The sequence below is a fragment of the Gallus gallus genome, chromosome 15, assembly GCF_016699485.2.
Source record: "Gallus gallus isolate bGalGal1 chromosome 15, bGalGal1.mat.broiler.GRCg7b, whole genome shotgun sequence".
Classification (NCBI taxonomy): Eukaryota; Metazoa; Chordata; class Aves; order Galliformes; family Phasianidae; genus Gallus; species Gallus gallus.
Window position 1 is genome coordinate 11,457,265 of NC_052546.1, and position 16,263 is coordinate 11,473,527.

The window sequence follows — 16,263 nt, forward strand, 5'->3', positions numbered from 1 at the left end:
GGAAATCAGCGGGCAGGAACCAGAATTCATTAGTTTGCCCTTGAAAGCGGACATGCGGGAATGGATGCTGTGTTACTCTGAACATCTACAGCATGCACTGCTAGGTTTCCCGGGTGCAGTGACTGCATTCCAACAGACCCACGCCTACAGGTCATAGTGAAGCAGTGTTGGCTAAGCTGCCCAAAGGTATCAGATAGGCTGATTGATGGCATGACTGTATGTATTCTGATGTTGGAAAACAGACTTGTAAGGCGGCATGCACCTGGCTTGAGGCGGGTGAATGGCAGAGTCATATCTTAGAGGGAGTAAAAGGAGACTCCTTGCAGACTCTGGAACTCGCAGCAGTGGCATGGGTCCTCACCAGGTGGCGAGATCAGTGTGTAAATATAGTATTAGATGCCTTATATGTGGTAGGAGTAGTGCTACGTATAGAGCAAGCTTTGATTAAGCTCCCCCAGAACCCAAGACTGACTCAACTCTTTTTACAGGTTAAGCGGGCAATAGATGATCGCTCTGTGCCTTGTAGCATCCTGCATATCAGGAGTCACCTAGGGACCCAGGGTCTAGGAGAGGGCAACGCTTGTGCTGATGCACTTGTCAGTCCACTACTACATGCCCTGCAGGATTCCTTTCAGGCCGCAAGAAGCAGCCATAATGTTCCATCAATCGGCTAAGGTGTTGAGGTGCCAGTTCGGTCTGACGGATACAGAAGCAAAGGGCATTGTGTGGGCATGCTCTCAGTGCTCACAGCATGGGTCTAGCCTAGGTCTAGGAGTTAATCCAAAGGGTTTACAAGCCTGTGAGATTTGGCAGATGAATGTCACTCGTGCCAGAATTTGGGAGGTTAAAGTATGTACATGTATCCATTGATACGTTTTCTAGAATGGTGTGGGCTATGGCACAGGCTGGTGAAAAGGCAACCCATGTGGTGAGGCATTTGACGGGTTGCTTTGCAGTCACGGGCATGCCTCAGGAGATAAAAACAGATAATGGTCCGATGAATACGGGAGGTTGGGTTCACAGGTTCTTGCAGATGTGGGGGGTAAACCATGTCACTGGAATTCCTCATAGTCCCACGGGTCAAGCGATGATAGAAAGAGCTCACAGAACTATTAAAGAATACCTATGAAACAGAAGCAGGAGGAAGAAATTGATCCAGTCATGAGGTTATCGCGAGTCCTTTTTTACCCTTAACCTCCTTAGCTTAGCAGGAGATGCAGAATTATCTCCTGTAACTATACATCATAGCCAGATTTGTATGCAGTCTACTCCCTCAGTGCAGGTTCAATATAGGAACCCTACCACTGGCATGTGGGAGGGTCCTGCTCCGCTATTGTTTAACGGTAGAGGTTATAGTTGTGTCTCTACAGGATCTGGCCCACTATGGGTTCCCAGTAAATGGACCAAGCCAGCCCTGAACATCAATAACCCATCTCGACATGGCGTTAGCAATGGCAACTCCAACGAGCAATAGCCGTGTGGTGTACAGACATCATATATACTGCTGCAACTCCCGGGCTGCGACAGGTATTCCCTCAGCAGATCGCAGGGATCTCATCAGGAAGGCCTCTTGGACATTGGGAACTGCCAGGAGCAATTAGCGGTTACAAGAATCAGAAGTGCACTAACTGTGGGGGTCGTGTACAGTTACTGATCCAGTGTGGGGGCTGTGGTATTCTTATTCATCGGGATACCGAAACGGTGGTTAATTCTGGTGTATTGTGTAGTCTTTGCTGTCAGCTTACTGACGAGGAACGCTTCGTAGAGTTTGCTGATAATTGTGCCTTGCTTACTGCAATGCTTGCAAAAATTGGTTCAAGATGCAATTCATGCTGTCTGGCTTGTGCAAAAAGAAAAAGGGGGAGTTGTAGGAGAGTGGCTCAGGGAGCGAGGATATTGAGAGTACGAGTGCTACGTGCACAACCCAGGCTATGAGACCTTGAAGCTGTGAAAGCAAAAAGAAAAGCTGAGGCTGCAGTTAAGATAAGGGGGAAGCTAGCCTGGGAAGAGACTAAGGCAATGCATTGTGAGGAACAGTGTGATGATTAATGCTGTACCAATATCTGTGCGAGCAAGACGCGTGATTTTTGTATGCTAACCAATCATGAGTTGTTTATCTCTGTGTGCGCCCTGTATTTCTGTATAAGTATGAGCTGATTTGGGCAATAAATTGGAGTTCCACCATCACTTCTGTGAGGACGTGTGGTTCATCTGGGCAACCTTCCTACAGGTTCCCTTCTTATGCATCAAAGTATTGTGAGCCAGATTAGTTTAAGATGACCAAAATGGTTCTTGAAGAACATTTGCATACTTTTGAAGAGCTTATATCAGAAAATGAAGATGTTGTTCACTCCAGACAATGCTCAGAGCAGACAAACCCCTTTGTTTTTGTAAGTGTATATATATGCCTTGCTAAAAAATGCCTCTGGCTTGTATGGTAGACCCTAGAATGCTTTTAAATGCTTGCTTTAGGCTATCAAAGAAAAAAGTGATCCAAGAAATACCAAAGCACAGTTAAATCTGATGAAGGAGTGAAATGTTGTAGGAGTAATCATGTTCTGACCTAGTTTGAATTCCAGGCTGTTGGAATATTTCCTCCCTTGTATTTGTGATCTGTAGCAGAGAGCTCCCAAGGAGGAGCTGTGTCACCAATGGAGATGCTCTCCAGTAGGGGGGCTGCCCAAGTTAGCCTTTTCAAACGTCAAACTCCTAAGCAAAATAGATGAAGTTGGATCAAGGTAACCCTTTACAAAGGTTGGTGAAATAACATGATCGCCCTTTGGCAGAGGGAAGAAATTGAAACACGGTGTTTAGGACACATCAGAGTTGACAGGAGATGGAGCACGAGGACTTGGGTACGCATTGCTGGTGGTTGGGTTGCTGTCCTGCTCTGCCTTGAGGAGATTCTGAACTTCTCTGTCTGAGGTTGTGGCTGTTGTGCCTGGAAATAGCACTGACTCATGTCAATGGTAGCGAACTCCTTGAATTAGTAGGTTGAAATATGCCTTATGAGATAATATATAGTTGGAGAGATTTTTAAAAGACTCTCTCTTAAACCAGCCTTTGCTATGGACATGGACAAAGTGAAGCAGGATCTGTGTAGGAAAGGCAGATTAGACAATGTTCAGTTCATGTTTCATGGCCATTCCTTCTGGTCCTGCAAGTGCTCTGTTCTGAAAACAGTGTGTCAGCTGCAGGTGTTTGCTGCATGGATTGTTCTTTTCCCTTTATGTGCACATCTCCCTCTTCTCCCACCTGCTGCCCAGCTTGGCTTTTCCTCATCTCGGTGCCCAGGAAATGCCAGTGTCTGCTTGAATGAGCTGTGCTATAAATCAAAGTGTCATCACTTAGCTGGCAGAAGTGATTTAATTAAAGCGTCGTACCGTCCCCGGAGCCTCTCCCCACCTGACTGCTAATCAACCTTCATCAGCAGGAGGAAAACGTGGCCCTTCTTAGAACTGAGCCGGAGAGACTGAAGGAGAAGCAGCTAATTGCAGTTGCAGAGATCAGCCCCGTCACTTGTCCTGACCTGTAAGCTGCTTCTTCAAATACTGCTGTCCTGCTCTCTTGCAAGCAGTGCTTAACTCCGTTTGTTGAGGAGTTATTTAGCATCATATCAGCCACTGCTTTGCATCAAAAATGTGTTTGGCTGATGAGACATTTAACAGCATCCTATTGTGCATTTAAGTATTGGAGCAACTTTTTGTGACCTGAGTGGTGCTGTAGCTGGAATGAGCAGTTTATACATAAGTACTTTCTGTGCACTGTGGATGCACTCCTAGTTAGGTAGTGCTGTGCAGTTGAACACTGCAGATCACTAAGCCAAAAGTGGTCATGCCAATATGAAACTACAGGGCAGACACTATTAGACATTGCTGTTCTGTGGCAGCTGCTGAATAATTGGTTGATGGTTTTTATTTCTTGTGTCACAGTGATGATTTCTGTGTGAACCATAGTCCCATTTGAGTTCGCTGTCCCCATCCCATAGGGCTGCAGCTGTGGCGATGGGAGTCTCAGCCTCCATCCATAGGATCACGTGAGTAGAAGGGAATTGGAAGAGTGTTGTATATGAGATGATGTCAATATGATAATTTCTGCTTTACTACTGCAGGCATTAGAGGGCAGCCCTCTGCTTTTGGAGCCTACAGCAGTGTCTCGCTGTGGATTTTGGGTGAGCCCAACGCACTGCTTCGTGCTGCTCCTCGACCCGCAGTACGGCTGAGTCGGCTACAGCAGCGCTCCTTCAGTCCCATCCCTGCACTGCCCCGCGTTGCACAAGGCACAGCCTCAGGGCTGGGTGCTCTGCAATCTGACCGCAGTCATTGCCATGATGGCTAAGCAGCTGTTTCCTTTGCAAGTCCATAATTTTGAGGGTTTATTACACGGACATAAAAGTCCTCTCCAGGCAGAGATCTGGCAGACACAACCCAGCCAGGGAGCTGTTGAATCATTTGTTAGTTTGTTTGGTTTTGCATCTGCTGGGCAATTTTGGGGCGTATTTCGTGTACTATGCAGCAAAAGACACAACTGCAGTCATTCCCAATTGTCTGCCATTAAGGTCTTTATCAGTATTTATTTTATGACTGGTCATTTATGATTTATTTAAAGAAACAAACATAGATTACTATATTAAAAGCATTTCCCATGGAAGCACATGCCGTGCTCAAATAGCAGCTTCTTCCAGCACTTCACTGATCTTGTTTAATGCATGTGCTTTATTTTGCTTAATTCCCACAAACTGCTGCTCTGTGATTGCTTATTGCTGGCTCTGTTGTTTTCTGCTAGGGCACTCTGGTGATTCAGTAGACAAAGACAGCACTCACTGCATAGATTTGCTGCTATTTCTGTTCTTTCCCCAGCTTTCCTGACAGAACTGAAATTCTGGAAGCAGGCTGCATTAATTCTGTCTCTTCTTGGGGATTTGAACTGAGAACTTTTAAGGCTGTGGAATTACTGCAGGGTTATCCCAGTACAAACAGGAGCAGTTTGTGCCTACTGAGGGGAATCTATTTATTTATTTAGCTATTTACTAAGGAGATGCTGTTCAATACGACATGAGTAAATTTGATCTCTGAAAGAAAACGTGTCCTCAGGCTTCCTAAAATTCTACAGCTTCCCTTATTCCTAGTGTTTAAGCCATACCTGAGCTGATATAAAAGCGAGATGCACCAATACCCATAGCAACGGATGCCAAATAAAACTCTCTCCCTTTCTAGGATTTAGCTTGGGGCACAGGACTGAGCCCTGCTGTAACGACTGTAAGGTGCTGCAGGTGAGCGAATGGAGCCCTTCCTTAGCAGGCAGTTGGATGTAAGTGAATGTCATTGCTGACAGACACTGAGCTTTTAAGTGCTATACCTGTGTGTTGTGGTTCCTGTCCTCCTAAATAACACTGACAGTAAAAACGGAGTTGTCACCTGTCCAGTTCCCACCCTGTGGGGAAAAGTGTTTTAAGAACTTCTTTCATAGAGAGGAAAGGAGTTGGGGGTATGTTTTCATCTCACCTCTTTGGTGAACCTGAAATGTAGCATAGTGAAGAGCTGCACAGGTGTTACATGCTGAGAAAAGGAAGAGTTACTAGTTCTTCATCAGTGACCTGGACAAAGGGATGGAGGGCCATCAGCCAGTTTGCTGATGATGCAGAGCTGGGAGGAGTGGCTGACACACCAGAAAGCTGTGCTGCCTTCAGGCAGACCTGGACAGGCTGAGAGTTGGGTGGAGAGGAACCCGATGAGGTTCACGTAAAGGGCAGAGTCCTACACCGGGGGAGGAATAGCTGCACACATTGGTACAGGTTAGGGGCTGAGCTGTTGGAAAGGAGCTCTGCAGAGAAGGACCCGAGTGTCCTGGTGGACAGCAGGGTGACCATGAGCCAGCAGTGTGCTCAGGGGCCAAGAGGGCCAATGGTGTCCTGGGGTGCATAGCACAGAGCATGGCCAGCAGGTCAAGGGAGGTTCTCCTCCCCTCCGCTCTGCAGCGAGGAGGCCAAATCTGAAGCACTGTGTCCACTTCTGGGCTCCCCAGGTCAAAAATGACAGGGATCTCCTAGAAAGAGCCCAGTGGAGGGCTGCAGGGATGATGAGAGGCATGGAGCATCTCTCTGACGAGGAAAGGTCTCTCAGCCATGGGCCTGCTCAGCCTGGAGAAGAGAAGGCTGAGAGGGGATCTGATCAATAATGCCTATAAATATTTAAGGGGCAGTGTCAAGAGGATGGGGCCAGGGCTCTCTTTGGTTGTGCCGTGTGACAGGACAAGGAGCAATGGGCACACACTGGATCTCAGGAAGTTCCCTCTGGATGTGAGAAAGTGTGAGAAAGAGCTTCTAGATCTCAAGGGTGACACAGCCCTGGAACAAGGTTCCCAGAGGTGGCAGAATCTCCTCCTCTGGAGGTATTCACAACCCACCTGGATGTTTTCCTGCTCAACCTGTTGTAGGGACCTGCTTTAGCAGTAGGGTTGGACTGGATGACCTCCAGAGGTCCCTTCCCAACCCTATGATTCCATGATTCTCATGTCTCACCCTGGAGGTTGGGGCAGTATGAGCAGACATTTATGACCAGAAGATGCTGCATGGAGGAGTGCATAGCGCTGTGGATGTGCACCTTCTGCATGCCACCAGCACCCTTCAGCTGCATCCAGGGCTCCTCGTGAAAACTGGCTGCTGCACAGGCAGGATGGCTTGTGCTTTAGAACAGGCATCCCACACTTTCGTTGTTGTTATCACAACAACCACTGGGTCAACCAGAAGTTCTGAAGTACTTACTGATGGGATTCTCCTACATGAAAACATCTCATCAATAACTCCATATATATATTTACAGTAATGACTCAGACAAAATGAAAATATAAACCAGTTTTAAGACAGACTATTTAACATCTCTCCTTAAAATTCTTATGTTATACAAGCTTGCTCCAAGTAGCCAACAAACAGAAGAATAAGTCTTCCTTTCCATAAAGAGTTCTCAGGTGGATGGATAACACACACCTGGGAGAGGACTGGGCTGAGAAGAAAGCTGCCCTTACTGTGGGGAGTGGAGGAGAGGAGTGCCATTTCCAAAAGGATCAGAAAAGTGTGTGGTTTTTTTAATTTATTCTGTGACTACCTCTCGTTCTCATTTCTGTGTGTGTATTAAGTGGCTCTTGCTGAGTTCTGCACTGAGATGTGTCACTGTGATAAATCACTTTTAGTGGAGATTATATTTTTTCCTCCAAATGAAGCTGCCAGCAAGAAGCATTTCAGCAGCAGCAAGTGGCTGCGACATTCTCTCTCTCTCTTCACCTCCCCACCCCACCATTATTCAATAAATCTGAGTACCTTACTTGCACAGGACCATGTTTTCTAAGGGGGAGGAAAAATAACAGGGGTGACAACAACTGTCAGCACTGGTCAAGGATCTTTATAGATGTAAGTAAATCTGTTTTTCCCCCCCACCTTGCTTATATTTGAGGAGTCCTGGGTTCCCTATGGTATTATCCAGCAGAACTGTGAGCCCCCTATGAAACCAGGAGCCACACAACAGCTCAGGGCTGCCTGAGATCCAGTGGGGAAAACCATCCGCCATTCACTCTGTGTGTCATACAGCCATTCTGTATGCTTCCTAACTTCTTACAGAGAGTTTTGGTCCTCTGTAATCACTCCAGAACTGGGGAGCTGTTGAATAATCTCATCTGTTTGGTGGTGAGGGAACCTTTGGCTGATTTCCCCTCTAAATCTGCTCCTGGCTGCTTACCCACTGTCTGTCACGCTGCTATTGTCACTGGTCTGACCCCCTAAAAACCCCACTGTCATTATAGGAAGTATTGCATCTATTTGTAGTAAGATAGAAGTACAAAAACATCATTACAATAAAAAGCCCAATTTATCTTCCATATTTCGAAGTGTTTGCAACACACAAATACTGACCACATTTTTTTTTTTTTTAAAGAGTCTTACCAGGGACATTGAAAGCATTACTACATTTGTTTGGATTTTGGCAAATTATTAATTGATTTTGCCTTTTTTTTTTTTTTTGAGGAAATCAATTTGATCAGCCTCAGAAGTGCCAGCATTTAGCAGCCCAAGGAACGTGTAATAGGTTTCACACTCTGTAGGCTAAGGCTTTATTCCCCAGGAAACAGCTGGTTGAATCCCAGCTAGAACCCATAGAGCAGTGAAAGAGTGAAAGAAACGGGAATCAGTTCTTCATAGCTTTATTTTATAAAACACCATCTCCTTCCAGAGGTGGCTATTTCCTAAGGGGTAAGGTAAGGTCACTCCCTGAAACAACTGCTGGAGCAACACTCCATGAGCCCTATGGAGTGGGGTATTACCGGACTCCCCAGCTGCTTCCTCCCTCTCAGGACTTGTCTGCTCGTTGTCCTGCTTTGCTTTCTTCCTTCTGAAGTTTCTGCACTCACTCCTGTTTTTGTTTTCCCTCCAGCATATCCCTCCTGGATGAATTCCATGTGTTTGCCCTTCAAGTCCAGTTACAGAAAACCACCGTGGGTGACAAATCTGTGATTTCATACCCCTACGTGAAAGTCAGCTTCAGATTTCAGTTACCACCTCCTTCTATTCTTCCTTCCTTGCAGACTTCACATGGCTGGTGGGCACCCAAAAGCCAATGTGATTTATCATTTTCTTTTCTCTTTAAAGAGGTCTGAGAAAACATGAATATTACAATAGGTCCCATTGAACTTCTTTCCTGCCTCTGACCTGTAGATGCACCAGGCACACACTTCTGCTTTTCTGGCTGAAATTCTCACATTTCAAAAGTGATCCCCTTTAGAAAAGGAGGGCAAAATCAGCTGTATTTTGAAAGTTCATTTCCTGATGTTAATGCCCAATTATTACACCCCCAATATTGTCACCAGCCTATGGAAGTTGATTGTCTCATAGAGAAATACTTTTAGATATGGCATTATTTTGTCTTGGATGACTGCTAAGAATCATAACAAAAAGCAAAGGTTGTAACAATCAGAAAGATCAATGTGGTGGAATGGAGACACAGGAGGCATCACAGCAAAGAGACCTGCATGAAGGAAAGGCATTACAAATAAAGAGGAAAGTGCTCACCTATCTCTAAAGAGCTCAGCTTGCAGGGAAAACTCCAAAAGGGAGAGACCTCCAAGCGCAGACCCTTCCCCGCTTGCAGCCAGCCCTTAAATGAGGTCTAAGAGAGGTGCAGCCAGGCTCCACCCCTTCCTATCACACAGCTGCATTGCCTTCACCTGTGCTCCCAGGGCTGACCGGGTCCTTTCCCCAGGTGCTCCATCAGTGCTTCAGGCCCTAACTCAACAGTTCCCATACACATGTACAGTGTGCAGTCTCACAGTGATGAAGAGTGTGGCTTGGTCGTAAAGGAGACTCCTGTTCCTCTGTGGTTACTTGATAAACACTTTTAATTATCAGCATTGTCATTTGCATAATGGAATTGTACAGCTGGCCCCATGCAGTGAATAGCATTACCACATGCTCTGGCAGTACTCATGCACGGGAAAAACAAGAGGAAGATTGCTTGCTCTGAGCAGGGGAAGGGCTTTGCACACTGCAGATGTGGGGATGCCTGCACAGGAGGAAGGGGTTAACAGTGCTGGGCAATGGAACAGTCCTGTATCAAGGGCCACTTGCTGTTGGTTGCAGGGAGCTAGTTTAGGGCAAGCTGTAATTTTTTTCTTTTTTCTTTTTTTTTTCTTTTTTCCCCTATTTTCTTTTTGCAGTCGTGGTTCAAAGCTGTGAGTGTAGGGAATGGCTTTTTGACAAAGATCCAGGCATCTTAATGTAACGGTCAGCTGCACTTTGATATCCTGCGGTTTTGGCTCGGGCTGCTGCTCTCTTGTAGCACAGACGAGCAGACTCCACGTTGCATATTCTCATGTACCAGCATACACTGAAATCAGAGCGGGCTGTGAGAAAAGATGGATGGCTGCTTTACCTTGAAGGCTATAAACACAGCTGTGTGGATCAGCAGATGGCGGACTACTGCTACCAATGGGCCGCCAACAATATGAGCCGCTCCTCTTCCCTGTGCTGTTCCAGATGGGAGGCCTCTGAGGGGACGGTGCAACGTGCTTGCCTTGCTGTGCTCCCTCCTCGCTGTGCTCCCCTCCTGGGAACTGCTGTTCCCCAGAGATGCACCGTTCAAGATGAGCGCAGACAGCCAATTTTATTGCATGTGCTCTCTGATGGCTCTCTTTGACCTTCTAACAGGTATCACCCCCTTCTTTGAGCTGCCACCGATCTGAAATGTAGAATGAGATGCAATAAATGCTGTTATTTCTAATGCAAGATTGAGTTACAAGTGAAGCTTTTGGACTGCAGAGCCACGGTCAGGGGACGACTTTCAGAGAGAAGGAATGCACCCAAATGAATCTGCTCCATCTGGGCAGCTGGAGGTCAGCAAACAGGAACGCATCTCTCAGAGTGGAATGGGTTTTTTGGGGGATAAGTTCTAACATTGTCCCCTTGCTGAGGTGGTTAAGCTCATAGGTGCATCAGCAGAACCTGTACCTTAGATACTGATCTGCAGCACCGGCTGTTTGGGATGATGGAATATTAGATAATTAAATTGATTTTTTTGGCTATAGGAGTTGAACGTTTACTTCTGTCTTCCTGGGATCAGGTTTCCCAATAGGGATTTCTTTCCTGGACATGTGCAGAAGGAGAAGTGCTGTATTGTCTGCATTTGGCCAACATCTGCCATCGGCGGGTCGGGCTGCTCCATGGGACAGCCTGGTGATGTCCTGGTTGAGTGCCGGCCACCTCATGAGCTGCCTGACTGCCTCCAGGTCCTGGCTGAGTGAGCACAGGAATGGATGGGGAACTCTGAGGAAGGATTTGGGAAGTCAGCCACCTCCACAGAGGTGACATTCATTTTGATTTATGTCATCCTCTGCTTCCCAAGTGTACAGCAAATGAAACAGGCAGCAGGGAATGAATAATCCCATCAGTGATCTTATGTCTGTATATGCTAGCTGGAACATAAGAATCCTTTTGGGGTGAAAGGAGGAGAACCCTGGAGGATTTCCTTTATGTTACCACACAGGTGATTGCTTCCAGTTAAAACCCAAGGCTCCATGAAATGACTCTGTCAATGGGCCGTGTTGTGGCATGAAGCCAGGAGATGGCTGTCGGTTCTACAGCCTGCTAGGTCCTTGCTTCTGGCCTCCCAGCAGATGTCCACTTCAGGGCCTGGAGAAGTTTTGGAGTGAATGCTGAGCAGCCACCAGGAGCCCTTGGGAGCTCTGCTGTCACATGAGCAATTGCAAACACCCTGTTTCTGAGCGCAGCCGGTGAGGATGCTCTGATGTAATGCTCTGATGTCAGAATGCTACAGCTGAACACTCAATGTACGTTAGTTCCCACAGAAATTTTCCTGCTGATCCTCCCTTGTGAGATTAAAAAAACACAATATTTCAGGGCTTTCCTCTTCTTGAAGGCTTTTCAAGTTCACTGAACAGTATTTTCTTGCAAAGACATTTTCAGGTGACTTCTTGAAGCCAAAATCTCAACAGATACTGAAGAGGACTCAGTATGAATTTGCACCTTGTTTGGAGTCATCACTGTTTTGCCACAAACATTACAGCATTTGGAAAAGGAGTTTAAAGGCATGATTTCTGCACAAAATGCAGTATTGAGGGCATTAGTTATTGAGTTTACTGTTGAGATTAACGTGTTAGGTTTACTTAATGACCTGGAAAAATTGGACCATAAGCTTTCAAGATTTGTGGATAAAAGCTATGGAGCTTGTAATGTCATGCGAAGATAAGGGAGTCACTGGGACAGTCAGCGTGAGAGCAGATGAAATTTCATTTGGCTGCATGTCGTGTACTACGTGCCAGCAAAAGTGATCTAAGTGTTTTGTATGTAATATGCTGATGGATTTCAGCAGAAGAAAATACTGAGCAGTCATTGAAGATATTTGGTTCAAAAAGACGTCTACCAAATAAGCAGGAATCGTAGAAAAACACTGCATTAAACACAAACTTGCTGGATGTTCCAGAGGCAGTTCGTTGAAACCTTCTAGTGTTCACAGATATTTCATTTCATCTCATGTAATAACTCCTGTTCATTTTATTTTTCTGGAGCATTTTCCTTAGGTTACTTTATCACGGATGATGGAAGTATTTGTTTTAGAAAAGATTATTTGTATACCAGCATCACAAACCACAAAGGCTTCCTAGGTAGTGATCTGCTTGTGGGTGAGTATTAAACAAAGCCCTTCAGGCTCTGTTTCTTCCTCATTTCCATTAGTTTGTGTCACTCAGGCTGAAAGCAGTTTGGGTGCTTTGGTGTTGTTTTGGCTGAGCAGCAATAACAGGAGTCCCAGGGTAGCAGGCCCTGAGCCATACTTATATCAGCATGGAAAGGGTTCAGATCTGTGCCATGAGTGACCAACCTGTTGGCTTGTCTAGGTTGTGTTGAGTGAAGAGGAATTGTCTAGGGTTGCATCGGTGAACATTGCTCTGAAGCTCGATGATCTTGGAGGTCTTTTCCAGTCTTGGTGATTCTATGATTCCATGAAAGTAATGCCTCCTAATTATTTCCATGGAAACTATCAAAGACACAAAGAGCACAGTAACGCTATTTGATAGATCAAATTCTCAGCTGCAAACGCTATTTTTCAACACAGCCATCACCATTAGCCCTGCATTTTCACCAGCTATGGATATGAGCTGTGCCAGTGGAGGTGACCCACGTGGCCCTTGGGCTGGACATGCCTGATCTATGCCATCCAGAGAAGCAAACTCTGAAACATTTCCAATCTAATAGAAATCCCACACATCAGCAGAGGAGCAATGCAGGCTGCTGTGTGATCGCCCGGAAAGCAATCTGCAATGATTACCTTTGGTCACAAAAGCAAACCCTTGGGAAGTGATTGGCTTGTACCTAAAGATATTGTCACATCTACACTGGAAATTAGACAGCAGGGAAAAAAGTAAAGGACACTTTAATATTGGCTCTTCTTGCAAAGTTAATATGAAATAAAAGTGAAATCAGATGATAAAGGAGAAGTCTGAAACCAGAGCCCATGTTTCTGTGTGTAAAATCACCTTGCAATAAGCACAGCAGTAGTAATCCTCTAAATTCAGGCTCACTGTTGTAAGCCCAAACCTTAGCTCTTACAGAGATGATTCCTCAAACAGTGAGACTGAGAAATACCTGTGAGAAGTAATATGTGGGACACCGGTTAAAGCTGCTGCTGTTGCCCAAGCACACCAGGGAGTGCTGCTTTAAAGCACTGGGTTAGCTAATGGTGTATGGCACATAACAGCAAGGGTGAGGCAGTCCTGGGACAAAGATTGCTTTGGAGCATGTAGCTGATCTGAACAAAACCTGAGCCTGTTTGCCGTGCCTGCAGCCTGTCAGCCACTCCTTTGCACCGCTCAGGTTTACAGTCGAAATAGGATTAATTTTAATTTCTGCAAACAAGCCAACTTTGGAAATGTAACAGAGGGACTTGGCTTGAAGTTTTATAGCTGTTCTTCACCTAAGAGAAAATGAGCTGCTTACAGCCAGCCAGATCTGGTTTGGGGATCTGGAGAAACCCATAGCTACAGGCTTACTGGTTTTGGGGGAGATCCCAAACAAGCCCATGGCTGTAAGGTTTCCTGCTCAGGCCGTGGCTGCTGGGGATCATCCAAGAGCTTCTACCAGCTGGCAGCCTGACACTGACACAGCTCTGTGTGCAGCAGCCAGCTGATGCAGCCAGAGGGGAGGGCTCTCGCTAGCACCAGAAGCAGCACAGTGTGGGTTCAGATCTGCTCCCATTATCAATTAGCACTTAGGACGCTCAGATCGTTAGTCCCTGCACACAGCTGGAACTTCTTCTGGATCAGAAGTCTTCCTCCAGCAATCCCTATCCGGCCACAGGGGAAGAAGTGGTATTGCCATGTGTTGCTAATGAACCCGAGGCTGAGCTTGCTGAGCAGCCTTCCCTCTCCTGCTCACCCAACAGGCAGGCATGCTGTTTCCCTGTACAGAATCTCACAGCAGTTAATCCAGCATCCTGCCCTGTTTTATTCGTTTGACTTCAAGTGCCCTTAGCTTTACTGAACGTCGCTATACTGTCTTAAGTGTCTGCATTGTATGAAGGCTAAATTCCAAAAGCAGTTTTGCTGTGGCTGCTGCAAATGCTTGGATGTGCTCCAAGTCCTACTCTGGCATTTAAAAGGGATTTTCCAGGATGTTACAGTTCACCCAGCACTATGCTTGTGCCAATCCAAAAGGCTTGCTGCCTTCAAAGATACACTACTGCATGTAGTAAAAGTGTGTTCCAAGGCATACAGAGCACTAAAAAAGACCAACTCAGCCAATGGCTTTACTGGCATGGATATTACACTATCCAGAAATGTGTTCTCTGTGCCACTTTTGGGCTGTATGCTCTATTCAGAGCTTCAGTGCTGCTCCGTGTCCAGAAGTTCATGTGATAGTGTGTATACTCGCATCTGCTTCTGCATGTCTGTGGCAAGTGTAGGGTTTTTCACAAGAAGGTGGAATACACCCTTCCTTTTTTTCCCAGTAAATCACAGCATCCAAACCCATCCTAATCTCAGTGCTTCCTCAGAAGACAGGGATACAGAAGGGTGTGATGTGATGGGGACAGCTCTCAGAGAGCAAAGGATCAGTCTGTTTCTGGTCAAAATGGAAACATGGGGAGCCCATAATTGGCATTGGCACCATGTAATTCAAAACTGAACTACTAAATATATTAAAAAAAAAAAAAAAAAAAGAAAGGGAGTAAATATGCTCAGTGCTCAATAATTTACACACTCCTGCCCTGGGCTGAGTGCTTTACTGTGTCTAGCTTAAAGCAAACCATTTGTAACAGATGGGTCAACGGATGGGTTGACCCAATCTCTCCATGTAATACAAAACTGTGCTAGAAGTGAGGTAGAATAGGTACTTAGAAAAGTTTAAATGAAACAAACCAGAATCTTTCTTCAAAATGGCATATACGTGTTCAACTGAAGATTTAACATCATACAAAGAACGTTGCCTTGTCTTTGTTCTCAGGGTCCCAGATCTTGCTGTGAATGTAAAGAACAGGGATTTCTGGAAAGATATGCTTTAATCAAACACAAAGAACTGGAAGGCTGCAGACCAACCTGAGCTGGTGTGCCATTGCATTACTGGCTCTGTAACGTTAAGCTATAAGTGCTCCCTGTCTTAATAAGAATAGCAGTGCAGAGAGCAGTAGTTTGTCAGGACAGACCAGCCGGTTCTCTGAGACATGATTAATGGAGTGCTGACAAGCTCAGACATAAAACTCACATAATAAATTAGTTATAGTTCCTGGGTAAGAAGGATGAACTCTGCCACGAGGGCAATTATACGGAATTTCAGCCTTAGGACCACTTCTGCACACTCATGAGTGCTGGGAATCACATATGAATTGTATGGGTCCTTAGCAAAACAGGGAAATTATTAACATTAAAACAGCCATAAATTTTCTAGTCCAAGTAAAATCTAGAATGACTGTTCCAATAACATGTGTTTTTGACAGGGATTTCATTTCTGGCCTCAGAAACAAAGCAGCAAGTGTGGAAACCCATTTACTCTGCCACAACTGGACTTCTAATTACTGAATCAGTATTTAAAAAAAACCCACAAAAATCCAGCAGCCTGACTAGCAGGTCACTAGGACAAGGGGGAACAGCTCTAAACTGTAAGGAGAGATTCAGGTTGGAGGTTAAGCAGAAATTCTTCATTCAGAGGGTGGTGAGGTGCTGGAACAGGCTGCCCAGAGAGGCTGTGGATGCCCCATCCATGGAGGAGTTCAAGGCCAGGCTGGGTAGGATCCTGGGCAGCCTGAGCTGGTGGTTGGCAACCCTGCCCATTGCACAGGGCTGGAGCTCGATTATCTTTAAGGTTCCATCTAACCTAAGCCATTCAATGCTTCTATGATACAGAGTTGAGATACATTCTGGCCATTGGTGAGTGGTTTTGAAGCCCAGCAATCATCACAGGAGCTATTTTTAAAGTATTATTATTTGCTAGTTTCCCATTTGTCTTTGCTTATTTTAATTCCTTCCTTGCTCTGTATCTATTCTGACCACATTCAACTTGCATTTAGCATATCTGTGCTTTTATGTTGGCAGATGATTCTACTGATGCAAGCAAGATAAGTGATTGAATTTTCCGTTTAAAATCCATTTCATTGAGGGTGGAAGGATCCTAAAAGAGCTTTAGTGACCCTCATAGAAGAGTCACCATTTCACTGGCAACAGCCCCCAACTTGTCTCTGAAAGGAACTGCCTGCTTCACTTCAGATAATGAAGAAC

The 16,263-nt window shown here is 45.6% G+C and overlaps 1 long non-coding RNA gene across 2 annotated transcripts; it reads right to left on the bottom strand.

Moving 5' to 3' along the window:
* Positions 1-8,021: 8,021 nt before the first annotated feature.
* LOC121106868 lies at positions 8,022-11,632 on the bottom strand. 2 transcript variants are annotated; one of them, XR_006931593.1, is made up of 3 exons: positions 11,018-11,631; positions 9,056-10,220; positions 8,022-8,639 (listed from the first exon to the last, which is right to left on the bottom strand). It is a non-coding gene; the product is annotated as an uncharacterized LOC121106868 (long non-coding RNA). The 2 variants fall into 2 exon arrangements; XR_005840083.1 differs by lacking the exon at positions 8,022-8,639 and having other exon boundaries at positions 9,364-10,220; positions 11,018-11,632.
* Positions 11,633-16,263: the final 4,631 nt, after the last annotated feature.